Source organism: Marmota marmota, unplaced genomic scaffold (assembly GCF_001458135.2).
Source record: "Marmota marmota marmota unplaced genomic scaffold, marMar, whole genome shotgun sequence".
Taxonomy (NCBI): domain Eukaryota; kingdom Metazoa; phylum Chordata; class Mammalia; order Rodentia; family Sciuridae; genus Marmota; species Marmota marmota.
The window spans coordinates 7,598,777-7,619,855 of NW_026000068.1; the positions used below are offsets into that span (position 1 = coordinate 7,598,777).

The window sequence follows — 21,079 nt, forward strand, 5'->3', positions numbered from 1 at the left end:
CCTTTTTTCCTACAGCTGAAATATGCTTTCTTCACATAGAACATTATTTCTCTCCTCTTATTTGGCAAAGGCTGACTCTTTTTCCAGAAGCTTTTCCTAAAGGGCTCCTATTGCTCTTGGCAATTCTACCCAAGTGGCACATCTCAGTAAAGATTCCCTCATGATCATGCCTGGAGGGGACCCTCTACATTGCATTTAATTACTTCTTGGGGTGCATGTTTCTGCACTTGACCTCAGCAAAGCCCAGATGCTGCCCTCTCCTCAGTGTCTGGACACCTCGTCCAGTGGCTGGCGCGCTGTAGCCAGCAGACACCTGGGGGAGGAAGTCCGTGAGCAGGACAGGGCTGGGAAGCCCGTCACTCACCAGAGCGGGCATTCAGAATGGTGCCCTGCCAGGCAGCTCGTCTAAGAGAACACGGGGTTTACACAAGACAGAGCTCGAAGAGGACATTATGGAAAGGAAAGGTGAGATAGAACTAGCTGCATTTCATGTGGTGTTATACATTGGTCTTCATATTTCCCTTTGTCCTTATTTTTTAAAAAACAGAAAACACAAATGTATCTGAATAAACTTATTATTATTTATTATTAATCATTTTCATTATTATTTTTCCTGATAGAAATGGAACATACTTACTTTTGACAAGTGGTCTTACAGAAGAAATCCCGTCCTTCTGGGAGATGAAAATGCCCTGGCCAGGTGGCTGCCCTTGCCCATCAATCCTGCCAAGCTCACCAGCCAAACAGCAGTGGCGCTTCAGAAATATCAGAAGCTGGTAATTTATTCCCGACTGTCTTCCTAGACAATTAAGGACCTAACAACTCTGCAGGCTGAGCAGCCCTGGGGCTGCTCCTTTCCAACAGCTTTGCAAGAGACACTGGAAGAAGTCCTCAGAAACCAGCAAGTCAGGTAGAGAGGACCCCAGACGGTGTCTGCACCCGAGCCACAGTGCCCAAGCCAGGCCAGCTTCTGCCCTGCACAGCTCAGCTCTGGGAAGTGCAGTTCTCGTCCAGGGCTTCTGGCCATCCTGGGGCGCTCTGAATTAGGCTTTGCCGCAATTTGACGGCAATTTGACCAACAGTGCCTGAGTGGCAGATGCTTTATGCACAGTCTGCCTTCACAGGGCACAACCCAGGCCATTTAACAATGGGGGGGCTCCCAGCAGCCTACGGAGGGTGGGCAGTGCACAGGGTGGGCAGCAGCAGGGTGGGGTGGTCAGCGTTCAAGGAGAGCAAACAGCCACCTCGGGAGCTGCTGATATTGCAGATGAACTAAGAGAGACCAGGAGGCTTGGCCATGTCTTGCTGTAGGCACAGAGAGGTGTGTGCGATTCCAGTCCAAGTGTGTGGGTTAAAGTGCAGTTCCACGACTACATCCTCTAAATTGGTATTTGACTGTCCAGATGCACCAGTTGATCTTGGAACTTCGTTTGGCCCTTTGCCCTTTATGCTGGAGGATGACTGATGTCCTGATGGGGGACTCTCAAGGCGGGGCGGTACGGCTGGCCTCCAGCCAGACATGTCCATTGCCGTCACTCACGCAGCCCAAGGCCAAGGCCACCAGGTTTTTGTTTTGTTTTGCTTTTCTTCATGATTGGTATTTTTATTAGTGTATTATAATCATACACTGATGCCCATTTCTCAAGAATTCTGACTTAAAAAATCAGTCAAAGGGTTATTCATTTCAAGGCAGCTCATGGAGAAAAGGGCTCTGCATAGACATCCTCCGAGGAAGGAATCAATTGTTTCATTTTTACTCAAAAGTCAAACTGTTCATGCAAGGGGGTATCTGGAGCCTCTGTGGTCATTTTGCTTTGATGATTTGATGCTTTGTATCAAACACCTGTAGGGGTTCGTTTTGACATATTCACAAATGTACATGACAGAGTTTGCTCCGTGACAGTCCCTGGACCATCTCTTTCCCTCATCGTTTCCCTCCCCAGGTCCTCTTCCTCGACCCAAGGGTCTTCCTTCTACTTTTTAAAAATATATCTTTACTTACTTACTTACTTACTTACTTATTTTTCTGTGGTGCTGAGGAGGGAACCCAGTGCCTCACACGTGCAAGGCAAGCGCTCTGCCACCGAGCCCCAGCCCCAGCCCCGACTGTTTTTCAACCAGTGCATGATAGTCATATATAAAATTGGGATTCACAGCAGCATCCCGTTCTTCAGCCGTCACTCACCAACTCTGGTGACCCTTATCTTTGACCTAAAGATCCTTGAGAGCTAATTCTTGGGGTTTAAAGAGATTCCAACAAGTAAATGAGAGCAGGAGGATTTCTATTAAGATCTTTGTCTCTTTAAAAAAAATAGAAAAAAAAGGAGGAGATAGAAAGCCAATGGGAAATATAATTACAGTTCTCTTTGCTTTGCCTTTCATCTCATTTCCAAGGGAAATTTGAAGTCTTGTGTAGCATGTGGGTTGATTTCAGCTGAACAACAATAAACTCATTAGAAGCTATTTGATGGGATATTTTAGAAAAGAATACAGAGTAGAGGTTGTAAGAGAAAAATGAGCATGCTTTATTCTAAGGCCGGAATGAATTTTCTGTTACATTTTCTTCATACTATAGAGACCAAATTAGGAGAAAAAGTGTGGTCTCAAATTCATGGCTGACTCCCCAACACACCAAACAAGGACTGTGTGGAAACCACGCCTGCATCTGTGCACGTGTCCTGTGCCCCGAGTCTCATAGTCTCATAATGACAATACCTGTCCCCACCAACTTAACCTTTATGGCACGTACAATTAGAATGAGCTGGCAACTACCATCCCTTGCTCTACCTCCAGCCTCAAGTACCTTTCCCAGGAGCGCAGCTTCCCGAGGGGTTCACACAAAGCATCGGATCATCCAGGCATTTGAGACAAGGTAATGACATCAAAGCAAAGTGACCACAGAGGCTCCAGATGCCCCCTTGCATGAGCAGTTTGACTTTTGAGTAAAAATGAAACAGTTGATTCCTTCCTTGGAGGACGTCTATGCAGAGTCCTTTTCTCCGTAAGCTGCCTTGAAAGGAGTAACCCTTTGACAGGTTTTTAAGTCACTCTTGAGAAATGGGCACCAGTGAGAGAGCCTGTGACACAATGGGGACCACACCACACAACATGGAGCATCTCAGTGGGACCAGCCCTTGTGCTTCACGGACCTTAGGGCAACACTAAGACAGGCTTCTAGTTTGAAAAGAATCAAGAAAAACCGTCACAGAATAAGCAACAGCAGGGAGCCTCGCCCACACTCTGTGCCCTGGCACCTGGACGGATGGCACCATCGCTCCTTGCCTTGAACATCCCTGTGCCGTTCTCAGGGACTTGCTGCTCCTCCTGCACAGTGGCACTGGCCGCCCTGAGCCAGGCAACCCGCCTGCAGGGGGTCTCACAGTCGTTCATTTTCACTGGCTTTTTTTCTCAGGCCCTCTACCAGTTAGCTTGTGGTAAGTTCTGCTGTGGTAACAAACACGACCCAGATCCCAGGGCTGGCAACAACAGCCGAGTCCTCCCCCGCTGTGTGTGCCTCGCAGGCTGCTGTGCCCTGCTCCCCGGTTCTGGTTCCAGAATGAAGAAGGGGTGTCCATCAGGAGGACACCACGCTGTCAGCCAAGGAAAGGGCACAGAACAGAGTGCTGCTGGCCTGGGCTTCTGCTCAGGAGGACCACACAGTGCAGGCTCTCCCTCCATCACCAAGGAAGTCACAGGTCGAGTCAGACAGGAGCAGGGGGTGGTATGTGCTCCTCACAGGTGGACAGAGGCAGGGCCTTGGAGGGAGGGAGCCAGCAGACAGGGCAGTGAGTGCTTTTATTAAACATCACAACCTACCATTCAGCTTTTGGTGGTCACTTTGTGAGAAAGCAGAGGCTGTGGTTATTCTACCAATGATCAAGATTTGCTGAACCAATAACACATTTCTACCCAGCTGCTCTGTTTCCGTGTCTTTTTGTATATTTCATAATAACTTTTCCCTTAAGTGAGAAAAACATGGAAGTTTTGGAGATACTTCAGGTGTCAGCTGAATCAACTATGTAGCTACCAACCACACACATGAAGTGAAGTCATTGCTCCACTGAAGCAAGGTCACTGTGACAACAAGGCCCAAGTCTTCCTCTAACAGGCGATATCAACCCGGTCATGACTGCTTCCTGTCAACAGCAGCACAAAACATGGTTTGTAAGGTGCATCTCAACTGCGTGTTTATTGAAATGTGAAAGAAAATATGTATTACAGTCAAAGACAAACAGTCGTTGTCTGAGTGTGCATGTGTGTGTGTGTGTGTGTGTGTAAAATAAGATTTGCTGATTAACCTTAAGTATATCTCTGCTCCTCAGAATGTGGTCAGTTGGAGCTGGTTAGAAATGCAAAATCTCAGGTCTTAACTAAGTCCTGACTCAGATTATTAACAAGAACCACATGCCTATTAAAGTTAACTGAGTAGTATTCTCAGTGACTCTGATCTCATCACTGCAAAGTGCATCACAGGAGAGAAAACACGCACACACCCACACGGATCAGGGTGTAATCACATGACTCCTCTCCCCACATCTCCCTGCAGACTGGAGCCCTGGTGTATTAGTCTATCTTCATCACTGTTACACAATATTCAAAGCTGGGTACTTATAAAGAAAAGAGTTATCTGAGTTATAGTTTGGGAAGCTGCAAGTTCAAGATCGGGAGGCCCGAGTGGTTCAGCCTCTGGTGGGGGCTTCCCGCTGGACGGCACCACAGTGGTGGGAACACACGTGGGAGACCACAGGTGAGAGAGGAAAATGAAGACCAGGGAGGGGTCAGTCTTGCTCTTTCTATGACAACCAGCTAACCAGGTCCCATGGGAACTGCATCAATCCCTCTGAGGGCATACCCCGGGGACCCAATTGCCTCCTCATCTCCCCACATCACCAGGCTGAGGACCAAGCATCCAACACGTGAACCCTTGTAGGACAACCACACCCCAGACTCAGGGGCCAGAGGAAGGGCACCAGAGGGACACCATCCTGCAAGACGTGAGGTGACAGATGGAACAGGCAACTTTGTGGCACGCAGCAGTCACCCGGGCTGTTAGGCAGCTTCGCCTTTCTGCAGCAAACACCTGAGCCTCTCACCCCACAAGAGCCAGGGTTATCATGGCTCACCATTTGGTGGCTTCAGTCCTGCCGCTTTGGGGCCTGTGGCAGGGAGGGCACGGTGAAGATCATGGCCAGCACACAAAAGACCCCAGAGCCCCCTCAAGGGTACACCCACTGGGACCTCCTCTTAAAGCTTCCACCCTCCCAATAGCACCAAGCGGGGGACCAAGGCTTTAACACCGGACCTGGGGACAGTCCAGATCCACACTGCAGCAGGAAGTCCTTTAAAGGCACTGAGGCCTGGGCCCGCCCTGGGAGACACGTTTGTTTGGGGCACCACGTTTTCTATCACTTCTGCAGGTGGCTCTGCTATGCAGCCTGGGCTGGGCTCCTGAGGTGCAGAGAGGCATGCAGAGGGCATGGAAGGCCATCTGTGGACGGTGACCCAGGCCAGACTGCAAAAGCCCTCCGTGAGCCTGAGAATCCTTTCCTTCACTCTCAGGGTCACTATGATTCAGGGGGCTGGGAAGAAGGGATGCTTTGCCCAAGGGACAGAGCCACCAGGAACCAGGGCTCTAATAGCTTGTGAAGGGCACCTTTGATGATTTAACTTAATTTGATCGCCAATACATGTGTGAAAATCCAGTGACACCTGATGGGGGGACCCCGCAAACCCCAAGTCCACAGGCTTGGATCTGAAGTGTTTCTACTGGGCACGTCTTCTTTGCCTTGAGTAACTCATCCACCCATCCTGAGTCTCAATATGCTTCTCTGTTAAGTGGGCTTGAAAGTTGTACCTGCCACCTGCCACCGCTCCTGGGGTTCTGAGAATAACAAAGGCATTCCTTGGAATGGAACTTAGCAAGTGCTGCAGAGATGCAGGGTGTGCCAATTTTGCACATGATTTTATCATTGTTCTCATTTTGCTTTCTCTTTCTCTAAAGAGTTACTGGTGGCCTCTAAGAGAGAGATCCTCCTGCCTCATAGCATTTGAATGTAGGCACACACGCTAAAATCCAGAGATTTCCAAACTGGGCTTTTTAAGGCACTGAGATTGACTAAATTTGGGTTTCACAGAGTATTTTTCAAAAACAAATAGGTTCTAGTTTTTTGGTGAAGCAACTGATTTTTCCCCCACCCTCTACTTTTTGAGAAGATAGTTAATTAAAACTTCATTTGCCTTCAACTTCCAAATTGTTTCCATCTTGTGGTGACATCATATGGTCCTATGTAACAAAAGGTTAAAATATCATTAGTCAAAATATTGCCATCAATTATAATATGTGGAATGATATTTAGCTGTTAAGGTATTATTATCATCACTTCTGATTTCATCTTAGAATTTTTTTGCTATGTGTATCTATAGGCTGCAGTTTGCTTGTGCAAATAATTCAACCAGTACAACATGAAAGAATGCCAACTAAGTGTACATGCTCACACACACACACACACACACATATGTGGATGTCATGTTCCTGTGTATACTCAAGAGTGCACGTGCCACTGTGGCAACTGTGGTGACGAGGTGGAGAACTCCTGCCATTCTATGACCCTCTAAGTTTGCCAGGGTCACAGATAGAGAATGAAACCATCTGTTCTCTCTGCTAACCTATAAATACAACCTGGGCTGATGACATGCTTGCTAGGGGAAGCAGACTTTCTTTATGTGTTTTAACTTTGAAACGCCTCGCCCGCCGTCAGCCAGGTTGCAAACACTGGCAACGATCACCCAGACTTTTGAAGTGGAAAAATCACTTGCACTGCAGCGACTGACAAGGGGCCTTTCATTCCAAAAGGCTATATAATTCAGAAGTGGAAGTGAACGTGGGCAAGCCCATATTTCTGCACTCAGGTGTCAAAGCTACATCTCTGGGAAGCTCCTGAACGAGACGCCTGCCTGGTAACTTACGGGGAGACGTGGCAACAGCCATTAATCTCACAGGGAAAGTGGCATCTGTGACGGGAGAAGGTCTGGATGTGAATCTTGACTTCTACAGGGAGGGATGAAAAATGGGCTCACCGGGGGGAGGAGGGGGACGAGGGCGGGCATGTGATCCTTCTTCCTCCACCCAGTTCTGCTTTTTCTCTTTAAACGGGCCCTATTCCTGTCAAAGTGCTCATTTTCCCTCAAATCCAGGTGTGTGCTGCTGGACGTGAAGCCGATCCCATGACTCTGAGCTCAGAGTCCCGACCTCGCTGCTATCCGGGTAGGAATAATTTAGTTGCCTGGCATGGAACACAAACTTTCTCAGACTCCACCTGCAGGAAATGGGCTTCCCTGGGGCCTGTCCAGAGACCGGCAGGGAGGCAAGCAGGGTCACCTCCGGACCCCGGGGACAGCTGTCAACACACCCAGCACCGCGAGGACAGATGTGATGTGGCAAGATCAGGCTCCTCAGAATAAATGAGACACTCGTTTCCTTTGTGAGCCATCCTGGGAAAGGTGGACATGGTATACTCTAGCAATCAGAGGAGCATAAAATAAGGGAAGATAAAAGGAAAAAGAAAGTCATGTTAGAGAATTTTTGTTTTCAAAACAATTCAATCCTACCCCTGGTGTGGTGGGATAATCTAAAAAGGCCCATCTTTCAACTCAAGTAACAAAGAGAAAACCAAGCTTTGATCACTTCAAAGGAAACCAAATTCAGTAAGTGGGGAAACCTTGAGGACAGAGGAGGAGGAGAGCGGAGTTTGGGGGGTGGGAGGTGACCATGCAGAGGCCCCCCGAGTGCGCCGTGAGGGTGGTGCTCTGCAGGGTGTCCAGGGTCAAGGCTGTCAGCAGGCGCGCAGTCTGCAGGTGAGGAGCCCTTCAGCCCCGCTGCAGAGGGCAGCAGACAGGGGCGATGGACAGGAAGCAGGGGCAACCCCGGAAGCTGAGCAGAGTAACCATCGGTCAGGGTCTGAAGGTCCTGAATTATCAGATTTCTGTGGGGAGAAAGCACAAAATACCAGGAGCCCTGCAAAGTGAGTCCCTGAGAAGTCCCACCACCCTGTGAGCAGAACATTCTGGAAGAGGTTTCCAGATTCTGGGTCAGGGTCCAGACTCCAAGATGAGAAAGTGCTCCTTGGACCATATTCTAGAACCAAGCCTCAGATGTAAGTATGAACAACCCTGTGATCAGGAAGGCACAGAAAATTATAGACAATGAGGCTAATCTAACGACTGGTGTTAGTACTTCTCTGCCAAATAAACTATGCAACCATCACACACACACACACACACACACACACACACACACACACACAATCTGTCTCAAAGTCCTGAAAACACACACTGGTCTTGGGATTCAATGTGAAATTTGTAGTTGATTCCAGAATTGTGGCTTTAGTTTGAAAGCAGTAAGAGAATTTCATGAATTCTAAGAGAATTTAATTTCTCTATATTTAAAAGAGTTGAATAAGTTCTGAGGTTTTGAAATGTGCTTGTTGGATTGTAAATGTGTCCTGTGAGGGATGTAAAGTGTTTTAAATTTTGAAAATACTTTTAAGATGCTTTCAGGGATTTAGTTAAGTTTGATTGTTTAGGTCAATCCCATTTGTTCAACTTCTGAATAAATCAAGAAAAGTGCAAGTAGTAATTCTTACTTTTATACTAAAAGTACTAAATGTATTAGTTAAAACAAATCAGTCATCTTAACAGTTAAAGAAAAACATATTTTTTTTTACTTTAAAAACTACTCTATTAAACAAAAATTATTCTAAGTATATGGTCTCAGTTTTTACGAACATTTTTGAAAAAATATCTTGAGTAATTATGTGTATACCTTAGTGATATCAGAAAGGTGCTACATTTTGCTTTGAAGCGTAAGTAAGGCTATTTGCTTTTGTTATTATTATTATTATTATTATTATTATTATTAACCATTTAAAGAGAGAGAGAAATTATCCTGATATTTCAGCTAAGTTTAGAGCCTCCAATGCATGAAATACAACTTTTTCCAGTACAGTATTGACTTTGCTTCTGTTCAGTTTATGCTCACTAATAATGATATAATAATGACAGTTTAACATTTGGTTTTTTACAGCGTGTCTGTTGGCCTGTCTCATCAGTGTTTTCTTCTTAGCAACCAGCAGCAGTGCACACCCTGGCTTTCCATGTCAACTTGCAGCCTGCAGACAGGTGCTCTTTACCAACATCACTGTGGAGTGACCTTGGATGGGACAGCGAAGTCTCCTCCTTCTAGAAGGTGTTTCTCCCTTGAAGCTAAAAGGGAAGTGAGAGCTGAAAGCAGGGGAAGGGCTTAGCACTTACCTGGTACTCATCAAGTCTCAACCTGCAAGGCTCGCTCTTCTCGGCTCCCAACATCAACTTTGAACACATTCTTCCCCCAAGGGAAAAAAATGCAGCCAAGTCCAGGAACCGAGAGACTCTGGAGGATGTCAGGCAGCGTCTCCAGGACTCAGAAGATGCAGCTGCCAGGAACTCAGACAACCCCCATTCCCTGGTCACAAGAGACCCATTTCAGGCAAATTGGAAGCAATTTTCTTGAGCAAAGACTCAGCCCCTTTTTCATGTCCCCCTGCCTTGATTTTTTGTGTTCCTCAGTCCCTCTTTTGCAAATCCCACCCTGCCTGAACATCCCTCAGAGGTGTGGTTCACAGTACTTAGCCTGACACCTGGGCTCAGAGAACCACTGATGTGCTTCAGAGGGAGTCCTCAGACTTATATGACAAATTTGGGGTAAATGCAAATATTGTCATGATACAGGGAGAGGATGCTGCTTCTCTCCTCTTCTCCAAGGGTCCCCAGGGTTGGAAAAGTTAAGAGCAACTACTCTCCAGCTCCTCCCACTGCCACTCACTGACCTCTGGTCATTGCCTTGGAAGCCTGTGGACTGGCTCCGCAGGGAGGTGAATGGATTAAACCCAGTGGAGACAGCAGCAGCTGGCAGGGACCTTGGGATCACTCTCAGGATTACAATAGCCAGCCTCAGTCTGTACAACAAAGAAGTCAATGACGTGGCTTCTCGGGCTTATTGATGATGATATTAACGGTGCTTTAAGTTTGCAGAGTGAGTGTCTCAACAGAGCAGAATAACACAACTGACGAGACCGTGAGGAAGACACAGAAATGCTTGCCAGAGGGATGTGTCTGCAGTAGCCCCCATGATGGACGAAACTCCCTGACTTGCGGCTCACCCCACCCCACTGGTCCCAGGCTCCTGCGGGGATGCAAGGACCTAGACCCAGTAATCACTCCCCATAGAAGGAACATGAAGCTTTGGGCAGGAAGGGGATACTTCCAAGATATGGCTGGACAAGGTCACAGTTCAGATGGACTCACGGTGCCTCTCCTGAGTGACGTGGCCACCTCCCGCTTTTAGATCTGTCAGTCCTTGGAAAGAGGTCAGTCCTTGAGAACTGGGATGCTACTGATCTTCAAATCAAATGGAAACACCCTAAGGGCCCTCTTCTGGGTGGATTCAGAGCTCCCACCTAAGGGGAACAGCCTTAGGAGTGGCCCCTGGGTCCCTTACAAATGTGGGATCTGAAAGCTTAAACAGGAAAACCTTACGTGGAGAATTGTTCTTTTCTACAAAACAACAAAGTCCCTCTGCCAGAGAAACCCCACTCCAGCTCCTCGCCAAGTGGCAGGCTTGGCCATCTGCTGGGAGACCTCGGCTTCATGTGAGTGAAATGGGAAGTCATCGGCCTTCCAACTGCCATGTCCTCATCATCGTCCTACACATCAACCCCCACTAGCCCACAGACGTTTGCCTGCGCAGGCAAACCTGATGAGGACTGGGGGTGACAATGCCCAGGTGTCACTGGGGCCACTGATGAGTTCACAACTCTCCTCTCCGCTACTGTAGTGCTGTGTTTAGCTGAGCATTGAAATCTCTTCGAAACACTTGGCAAATTCTCTTTGTAAAATTTTGCTGAGGGTCTGGAGTGTGGCTCAGTGGTAGAGTGCTGGTCCAGCATGAGCAAGGCCCTGGGTTCAACCCCCAGTACCAATAATACCCAGCGATGCCACCATACCAAACCTTGTACACAAAGGGGCATAGCAGCGTTATTCACAATAGCGAAAGGAAGAATTGACCCAACACCAAACAGCTAGCAAATGGATGTTGATCAAAATGTGCTAGATCCATACAGTGGGTTATTATTTGGTAATGAAAAGTAAAAAAAATACTAATTCATGTTACCAACTGAACAGACCTCAAAAATACAATGCTAAGTAAAATAGCCAGGCAGCATAGTCTACATCTTATATAATTCAATTAACATGAAATGCCTTAAAAAATAAAAGACATACCTGTAGAAAGAGCAGATTAGTGGTTTCCTTGAATTGAGAGAGGATTCATAGACTGAAGGTTGGTTGCAAATGGACACAGGAGATCTTTGAGGCCAGTGGAAATGTCCTCTATTTATATTATGGTGATAGTTACACAACACTGCAAATATACCAAAAATACTTCAGTGCTATACACTTAAAGCTCTTACCAAACAATCTACTAGACTTGCAAGGAAATGTTATAGAAAGAACATTCACTTGAGAGTATAATGTCTATGTACTAGCCCCAATTATATGCACAATTAACTGCATTACTGAAGGTAAGGCACTGACTTACCTGCTCTTGGACTGTCTTACTGCCCTCTCCCACAGACCCTGAGCTCTGGCTTAACTGACTGCTCACTTTCACTAGAGCAGATGCTACACCCTAACTCACGAGCCTGGGTCTCCTGTACTGGTTCAATCATGCTCGCTCAAAAGACAAAATGGAGTGTCTGCCCCAATAGAAGTCAAGTGCAGGGCCACATGGGTAGTGAGGGGAAAAGCATGCTCCCCACTGTCTGAGGGCTCGCCTCCTAAACCATATCCCACAGGGCACACAGAGGTGCCCGCCATCACCCCTGAAGACCCAGGGAAGAACTGGGCTGGTCCCTCATCTGCCTGCCAGCTTCTCAGCCAGACCCGTGCACACCCAAGGTGTTTCTTCCTCTTCCTCCACATGGGCTCAGAGTGCTGATTCACCCGCTTGGACACCAGCAGGGACGGACATGCAGTGAGAACCCACAGCTGCCTCACTCTGGCTGGGCACAATCCACGAGCCACTTGTCAAGCAGAAAAGAACTTTATTTTTACAACACACAGGCAGCACTACAGTAGCTCTTCAGGAATTCACTCAGAGCCCAACTGCCACCACCGGCTTCCAGCGGGCCTCTCAACCCCCCACTCCTCCTGCTCTTGAGGCCGATTGGCTGGGTCGTGTGGGCGGATCCAAAAGAGTCCCCCAATGAACAGCTCCGTGGTCTGAAAGGGCAGGGGAAACAGCCCAATGAGCATCACTGCAGAGGAGCCAATCAGCTGGCAGCTGGAAGTTTGCTGGGGCCATGGTGAGCCAATCAGCTGGAAGTTTGCTGGGGCCCCTTGGGGGGTGGCTCTCAACACAGAGCCATGGCCACTGCACGACAGCTGTGTCACTCTCACCAGGGCCTGTTAGGCAGCAAAGGCAGACTGTGGCCCATATCACCCTTGGGCCTTAAAACAACAACAAAACAAGGGACCACCTGCACTCAAAATGTTGGCCAAAACACAGACTTTTCCATTGAGAATCCCCCCTGGTGGTGAATGATGTCAACTGACTGACCAAACATCAGGGGCAGTCACAGGTCCTCATTCCTCTCACAAGGTCGTCTTCCAAGGAGAATTCTCTTCACAAGCAGAGGAGAGTTAGCCAGGCTGTGTGACCAAGGAGATGAGCCAGGAGACAAAGCTGAGGGAGATCCTGACAGAGGGGCCACACGGCTGGCCACCAACACTCACCGCCACAGGTTGTTCCAGTGAGAACAGCAGACCAGGAGGAGATGAGCTTCAGGAAGGAGACATCTAACTATCCTTTACTGACACAATGGGGCTGTGTCTTCTCCCTCCATGTTGTCTCACTGATCCCCTGAAATAATCTGCACCTCTATCACCATATTACTAAGTGGGGGGCAATAATTTTCCCAATTAACCTTTAATTCAAAAGAGAAGAAGAAAAAGGAAGAAACATCTCCTGGCATATTTTACAAAACTTGAAGGAAATCAAAGACTTGGTTCTGCCAAACGGTAAGTACTAAATGCTGAGGGCCATCGCGGCTTCCAGACGTTTGCGAGCCCCCAGACGTTTGTTCCCAAGCATGCTTTCTTCTCAATGGCATTTTGAGGGTAGGACAAAGTGCTGACGCAGTACTTCAGCGGAAATGGTTTTTTTTTAAAAGATCATTTTGTTTTCATTAAAATTCAACAAGCATTTTTGAATAAACCTTCTGTCTGAAACAACAGATTTAGCAACATAGAAAAAGGCAGGCACCAAGCAGGTCAGTTTGTTCACACGGACACTTGGACACAGCCTTAGAAGAGACCTACCACTTCTTTCCTCTCAGACTGTCACCTCCTGAGTATTCCCAGTATAGATCAGAAGTTCAGAACCAGGGGTGACTTTGTCCCCAAGGGCATTTGGCAATGATGGGGACATCCTATCCATACACCCAGCCTCTAGTGGGTGAGGCCAGGGGTGCTGCTCAAAGTCCCGCAATGCAGAGGACAGTCCCCACAGCAGAGCAGTCCAGCCCAGGTGTCAGTGGTGGAGAGGTGGAGAACACCGCGTAGGCTGAGCATCTTTTATCTGGTCCAGGTCATTTGGGGGGACCTGCCTTCTTCCTGTGCTGAGCCACAGCCAGGCAGGGCAGACAGTGCAAAGCAGAGTCCTCCCCACCAGGCTCTGTACCAGGGACTCTACCCTGGTGCTGTGGTTTGAGTGTGCTGCCCAGGAGTTCATGGCGGGAGGCTTGGTCCCAGTGTGGAGGTATTGAGGGGTGGTGCTACCTTTAAGAGGTGAGGCTTGGTCGAAGGTGGTTACGTCACTGTGGGCACCAGCCTTGGGAGGGACTAGTGTAGTTCTCAAGGACCTCAGTTCCCACAAGAGCAAGTTATTATAAAGGCTGAGCCTGGCCCCTGAATCTCTCTGGCTTAGTGACTTCTTCTGCACTTGCTCCCACCAGTGTGTCACCAATCACCATGAGGCCCTCCTCAGAGGCCTAACACATGGGGCTACCTGATCTTAGACTTTTAGCCTTCAAAACTGTACTTTTCTTTATAAAGTACCTAGCCTCAGGTATTTTGTTATAATAACAGAAAACAGACCAACATACTTGGCAAAAATGGGAACAGGAAAGGTGTTCCTGACACAATCAAGAGCTAAGGAAGGGTTTTCTAGAAGATGTAAGTCTGCAATTGCTTTAGTCAGCTTTTTCACCACTGTGACTAAAGGACCTGACAAGAACAATTTTAGAGGAGGAAAGTTTATTTGGGGCTCATGTTTCAGAGGTATCAATCCATAGATGGCTGGCTTCATTCCTTGGGGCTCAGATGAGGCTGAACACCATGGTGGAAGAGGGTGGTAGAGGGAAGTGGCTCATGTGATGATCAGGAAGCTGAAAGACATTTCATTCACCAGATACAAAATATATACTCCAAAGGCATGCTCCCAATGACCTACCTCCTCCAACCACACCCTACCTGCCTTCAGTTACCACTGAGTTAATCCTATCAGGGAATAATTCAGAGACTGGGTTAAAGCTCTCATAACCCAATCATTTCTCCTCTAAGCCTTCTTGCACTGCCTCGCACATGAGTTTTTGAGAGACATCTCACATCCAAACCATAACAGTAATGAAAGACAAGTATAAATTAGACAAACTAAGAAGGGCAGTATACTAGTCTGTGTCATGTTACTACAACAAAACACCTGAGGCAACTTATTTTAAAGAGAAAAGTTTTATTTAGATCACAGTTTTGAAGGTTCAGAGGACTGAAACCTCCATTGACCCATCCTGGTGAGGATGATATGTGAATTTAAAAAACACTTCAGTCCTGGACAATGCCACTACCAGATACAGCCACCAGGAGGCATGAAAGTCATGAGTCACACCATCAAGCGGGTTTTGCTCAAACCTTACCTGGGACTTCTCTCTCTCTCTTACTTTCACTTTCTTTCTCTCCTCTTTTTATTTTTATTCTTGATTCTCCTCTGCATGAAGCTTGAATAACATAAGAGGAGATGGTGGGGGGGTTTCAGGAGGCTGGCGTGATGATGAATTTCATGTCACATTGTGAGCCTGAAGCACCTGGTCAGGAGATGAGTGGACATCTGAGTGTGACTCACCTGAATGTGACACCAAGGCAGGGTCAGTAGAGCACAGGGCCAAGACAGAACCCACAGAACTCCATAGGACGCTGCTGGCCTGCCACCAAATTCCTCTGCTTGGTCTCCCACGTGGGCCCAGAAACAGTGAACACAACTGTGACTGATGGCAATGGGGGCCCTCTAGCTCTCCCCTCCCATGCCTTCTCCTGTTCCCTGCATAATTGGACTGAAAATGTGGGTGCAAAAATACACACCTGTATGTGAGCCTTTGGTGACTGTGGTGGGTGGGGTGACATTAACCCCCACCAAGGCACTGAGGCTACTTGCTACTCTCAGTCCCATCACCAAGAAAGCTGGGGAACCCCCAGTTATCAGGCACCATGGCCCTGCCCACAGACTGTGGCATGCGGACAACTGCTGGGCACTGGATGAAGACCCTGTTTCCCACTTAATTTCTCTCTCCTCCATTTAGCTGGGTACATGGCTGCCAGAAAGTACACAGTCTGGTGTGGACTTGGACCAAGTTTTAGTACCAGGAGGAGAAAAAGAGAAGGATATTCTTTTGAGTTGAATTGTGTCTCCTCCAAATTCATCCACTGAAATCCTAGCTCCCGGTACCTCAGAATATAAATTTATCTGGAGACAGGATCTTTCAGAAGAGATCAAGTTCATATAAGGGGATTTTAAAGTAGCGCCTCTCCAGTATGACCCGAATCCTGGTTCAGACAGGGAAGTTTAAGTGGGTAGAAGTGGAGAACATCATGCTAAGTGAGATAAGCCAGGCTTAGAAAGTCAAGGTCTGGATATAGGGGAGCAGGGAGAAGGGGAAAAAACAAAATAGAAGGAAGATCAATAGAGTAAGAAAAGGGAATAAAGAGGGAAGGAGGGGATGAGGGAAGGAAGGTGTAGAAATCTACAGGGAAATGAAATCTACCAGATTGTGCTCTGTCTGTGTGTGAGCATACCCCAGTGAACCATGTGTGTGCCGCTAACCAACTGTAGCAATGGCAGAAGGGAGACCCATAAAGCAGAGCAGGCAGGTTGGGGGAGGGAGGAGGACTGAGAAAGGGAAAGTTGTAAGGAATGAGATCGATCAAACTGTCATATGCATGTGTGAATTCCACTCTTAGGTATAATTATAACGTACCAATAAAAAAGGAAGTTGGGACACAGAGAGATGTGTAAGACAGGTGGAGGAGCCACAGGAAGATGAGCAATCTACAAGCCAAGAAGAGAGGCCTGCCGCAAATTTCTTTTTCTTACAGTCCTTAGAAAAAGCAGACCTGCCCATGTCTTATCTTGGACTTTTAGCCTCCGAACTGTGAGGCAATACATTTCTGTTCATTAAACCATAGTCAGGGGTATTTTATTAGAGCATCCTAGCAAACTAATACACCACCCCTCATGAACCCCCTGGCCTTCTTCCTTCCTTGCTGGACTGGGGATGACAAGACCTGGAGCAGCCATCCTGGATCCAGAGGAGGAAGCAGATGCTGAGGTCGACAGAGCCACAGCTCTATTGATGGAGCACATGTGACTATGACAGGTTAGGGCTGGGGATGTGGCTCAGTTGGAAGAGGGCTTGCCTTGCATGCACAAGGCCCTGGGTTCAATCCCCAGCACCACAAAAGAGACAAAGAGAGAGAGAGGGAGAGGGGGAAAGCAGGTCTATTCTTTTTGGGGCTCTTTGTTACAGGAGCTTAGCCTATATCCTAACTGATACATGTTGCAAACAGGTCATAACTAGCTGTAAATTGACACTTAGGTGACTTCCAAAGAAAGCCCGGCAATGTACACTTGACCTCTTATCCTTATACATTCTACATCATCTGTGTATCCTGCCACATCCATCCCTAAACCTTCTATTTAGTTGCCCTGGTGAACTTGGTTTTCATTGTCAACCTCACTTGTCTTTTCATTTTCAGACCAAACAAAGCAACTCTTCCAAGATTTTTTTTCTTCTTGTCCCCTCAGATCCAATATTCCCTTTATTTCACTCCAATCTGCTATTCAAGTTCAAAATGCTCCCCAGAACGCGAGCCTGCCGTTGTGCTATTCTTTTCTTTTTAGCGTAGACACCGTGGAACGTGACTCAGCTGGCTCATTACAGGTAAAGCCCTTTTCCAAAACAGTCACCTATTTACTCTTGTGTCTTTGACTTACACATACAGTCCCCTTTGAAATAAAAGGAACTTCCTGCAATAGAATACAGAGACAACGGGAGTTGGCTGGACATGTTTGGCCTTTAAAAAATGTCAACATTAAAATAAAGATCCCTGTTCATTGATACTCATATGCCTGACTTCTCTTAATCAATAGAAGTCAAAGGAAAAAGACCCAGGGGAAAGAACACCAAATGTTCCTAAATTCTATCTCTAAGGAAAGTCCCTGGTATGAGTCTTCCCTTGTCTAAGTTGGAGTATCTGGAGTGAAAACCCTGGACATCAAACACAGGTGGCTTCAGAGTTTTCTCTGCGACTGATTCCACTGTTTCTGAGCCTTTTTCTCATGCAGATATCCCATGCAAGTGCAAATAGGGGAGCATTCTACATTCCAGATCAAAATTAAAAATCAGTGAAGCATTCCTCTGCAAATGTAAACTAATCAGTCAGTCCTACATTCTTTTCTCCTCTAGTATAAAGGGCAACATGGAAACATCCGAACCATTCAACAATGACATAACTTGCCTTCTCGCGACCCGTTTTTTACTTGCAACATTTTGGTCCCTCCGTGAACTAAAAAGAAGACAAAATATGGAAAAGCCATATTTCTTTGCTGGCTCTGTCAGTGGAAGAGTGGACGACCTTGGGGGGAGATATCCTTTCTCTGACTTTGCTTCCTCATTTGCAAAACAGGGAAAGCAAAGTTCCACTAATTTAGTAATAAATTATCTCATTACCGAGTGTAAACACTGTTATTGTTGAGCATTTATTTCTGCAATCTGTCAGGACATTTTGAAATTTCTGCATGAAATATACAACTTAATGCACTGTTTCTCCTTTCTCGAACTCAGCGGCGTGTTGGCGGAGCCGAGGCAGAATGGCGAACACATGGGCCATGTAAATGAAATGCTATTTAATTTATTTTCAGATGGATAAAAGGAAATGTAATTAAGCTCCCTAAAAGCCTTCCAAATAGACTTCCCTTAAAGAAGGAGTGGTGGAAAGGGAGGTCATAACTGATCAAAGCAGTAAATCAGTTTCTGTGACACTTGACGATGGAGACCAGATTGGGACATCCAGCAGAAAATCAAATGCAGTGTAAGCCGGAGACTTCCCAGAACGGGGAGGAAACACCAGAAATGGGGATCAGATGCTGGCCAGCGCCAAAGCCAAGACCCTGCAGGTCTGAGGTCTGGGGCTTGGGATGGCGACTCCTCCCTCTTCTCCTCAGGCACATGCTGTTAAATGTGTGTGTGTTTCCACTTAATGGTGGGAAGCCAAAATGCCAGTATAAAACATAAAAAGGAGGGGGCAAGAAAGCCTTGGATCTACACAGGCCTGCTCAGAGGGACGGCAGAGGGCCCGTGTCAAATCACCACTGGAGAGTCCATATTGTTTGTTGAATTCCGGTCACTGAAAAAAAATGTCTTAATTGTTTAAAAGGACCCAAGTGGAACAAGGAAACTATAGATAAAAATTCCTAACATCTCACATGCCTTTTTAGCTTATCATCAGGTTACATTTGCAAATGAGGAAACTGCACACAATGAACATGTATTATATTTCTTTCAAAATCTCTACCCTTCAGGGCATTCAAACCGAAGCAAAAGTATATTTATAACTCGGGCTTCAGTAATTCCACCTGCTTTGAAGTGGGAAATGTCACCCTCTGAGGTCATCAATGCTCCTGGAAATTTACTAACCACATGAACCGGCAGTATTACCCTTTTAAAATATATGTGCCCCACCGCATCAAAGACCTGGACACAGAGAGGAACCCTTCTTTGAACTGATTGTGGGGTTAACTCTTATGCATCAACAGAGATAAAGCCATCAAACTGCAATTTCCTCTCTCAAGAATGATATGTCTTTATCATAAAAATCATAAAGTAAAATCATGATTCTCCATTAAGCAGTGGATAGCCCATGATCTGTAATTTACCAACAATCACACACTCACACGGCTCTGTTCTGTTATCCCCTTTTCCACATGATCAAATATTAATGTGCTGTTCTTACTGTAACACATTATTTTTGAAAAGATAGTATACAATATTAATCTGCCATGAAATATGACAATGCATGATAATCAATTACAATTGATGTTTTCAGCTCATTGTCTTTCAAACAAAGATGGTGAAGACCTGAAACAATCTCTTGTTAAAATAAGGATTTAATAACTGAAGTAAGCATGAAACAACGACCAGGAATAGAATGGGATTAAAGCACAATATAAAAATCCCTTTAATAAAAACAGTCTTGAATCACAGATAAACATAAATTGAAAAATCCATCTTTTTTCTGTAAACCTGCCTCAGGATAGAGCCCTACGACAATTCATGGCAGATGCTTATCAGAAATAGTCAGAAATAATGTTTCTCATGGAGGAAGACTTCATTATTAGGTGATAAAAAGCAGCGTTACTAGAGACAAACCATCAAGGTCTCTTGGCCTATTTTGAAATGTCCTTGATAATGGTACCCACCAGTATGCACAAGAACCGTGACACATCAAAGCAGTTCATTATTCTAATAAGAATAGAGTTGGTAATTGATAGATTTTAATCGTAACTTTCTACCAATCTTGTCACAATTCTTGAAGTTTAAATTAAGATAGCGCAAAAAAAATTCTTAAATACACCAAGATAGTAACAGTAGTTAATATAGAGTGAAAGTGATTATCGGCCACTTTTATCTTATTCTCTCCAGCATCCAAACTGTCTGCCATATGGTTAATATTCTTAGTTAGTAAAATTTCAATATATTTGACTTTTTTCCAAACTGACTAATATTTTCACTAGATAAATACAGCACTTCACTGCATCTATGTGAGCCAAAGTCTTCACTGAAATTATGAGGGATGCTAAAGTAAGCAGAATTTCACAAAAAATAACTTCAGGTCTACCTGTCAAAAGCAAACAGAACATGTCTTCTTTAAACTGGGAGTTTGCCTTAATATCAGTAAAAACACTCTCTTCCCCTAGTAAAAGACTCCCAACTAAGGAAGACATCAGGAAAATCGCCCCATTCATAATGACCTCAAAAAATTAAATACTTGGTAATTTAATATAACCAAGAAGGTAAAAGAGCTCTACAATGAAAACTATAGGACCCTGAAGAAGGAAATTGAAGAAGCCTCAGAAGTTGGCCATACCACCAACAGCAATGGACAGGTTCAGTACAATCCCCATCAACAGACTAATGGCATCCTTCCCAGAATTAGGGAAAAAAATTACTTAAATTCATTTGGAAGAATGAGAAATCTAGAATAGCCACAGTAGTATTGAGCAAAAAAGAAGAAAGCAGGAGGCATCATAATACTTGATCTGAAATTATACCTCATAGCTATAGAAACAAAAACAGCATGAGATTGGCATAAAAATAGACAAGAAGACCAATGAAAGAATAAAAGACACAGAGTCAAGTCCACAAACCCATAGCCATCTAATATTTGACAAAGGTACCAAAATGTACCTCAAATGGTGCTGGGAAAACTAGGTAGCTGTGTAAAAAAATGTGTAGAAAAATGAAATCAGATCTTTATCTCTCCCTCTGCACAAAACTCAAATTGAAATGGATCAAAGACTTAGGAATTAGACCAGAAACTTCACGACTGCTAGTACAAAAAACACAGGGTCAATGCTCCATCATATAGGGGTGAGCACTGACTTCCTTAACAAGACCCCCAAAGCACAAGAAATAAAACCAAGAATCAATAAGTGGGA

The 21,079-nt window shown here is 45.8% G+C and overlaps 1 long non-coding RNA gene across 2 annotated transcripts; it reads right to left on the minus strand.

Annotated features, from left to right (window-relative positions):
- Positions 1 to 617: 617 nt before the first annotated feature.
- LOC125619962 lies at positions 618 to 17,182 on the minus strand. Of its 2 annotated transcripts, XR_007351539.1 has the most exons (4): positions 15,006 to 17,182; positions 11,317 to 11,455; positions 9,864 to 9,992; positions 618 to 9,499 (listed from the first exon to the last, which is right to left on the minus strand). It is a non-coding gene; the product is annotated as an uncharacterized LOC125619962 (long non-coding RNA). The 2 variants fall into 2 exon arrangements; XR_007351538.1 differs by having other exon boundaries at positions 9,864 to 11,455.
- Between the last annotated feature and the right edge of the window lie 3,897 nt (positions 17,183 to 21,079).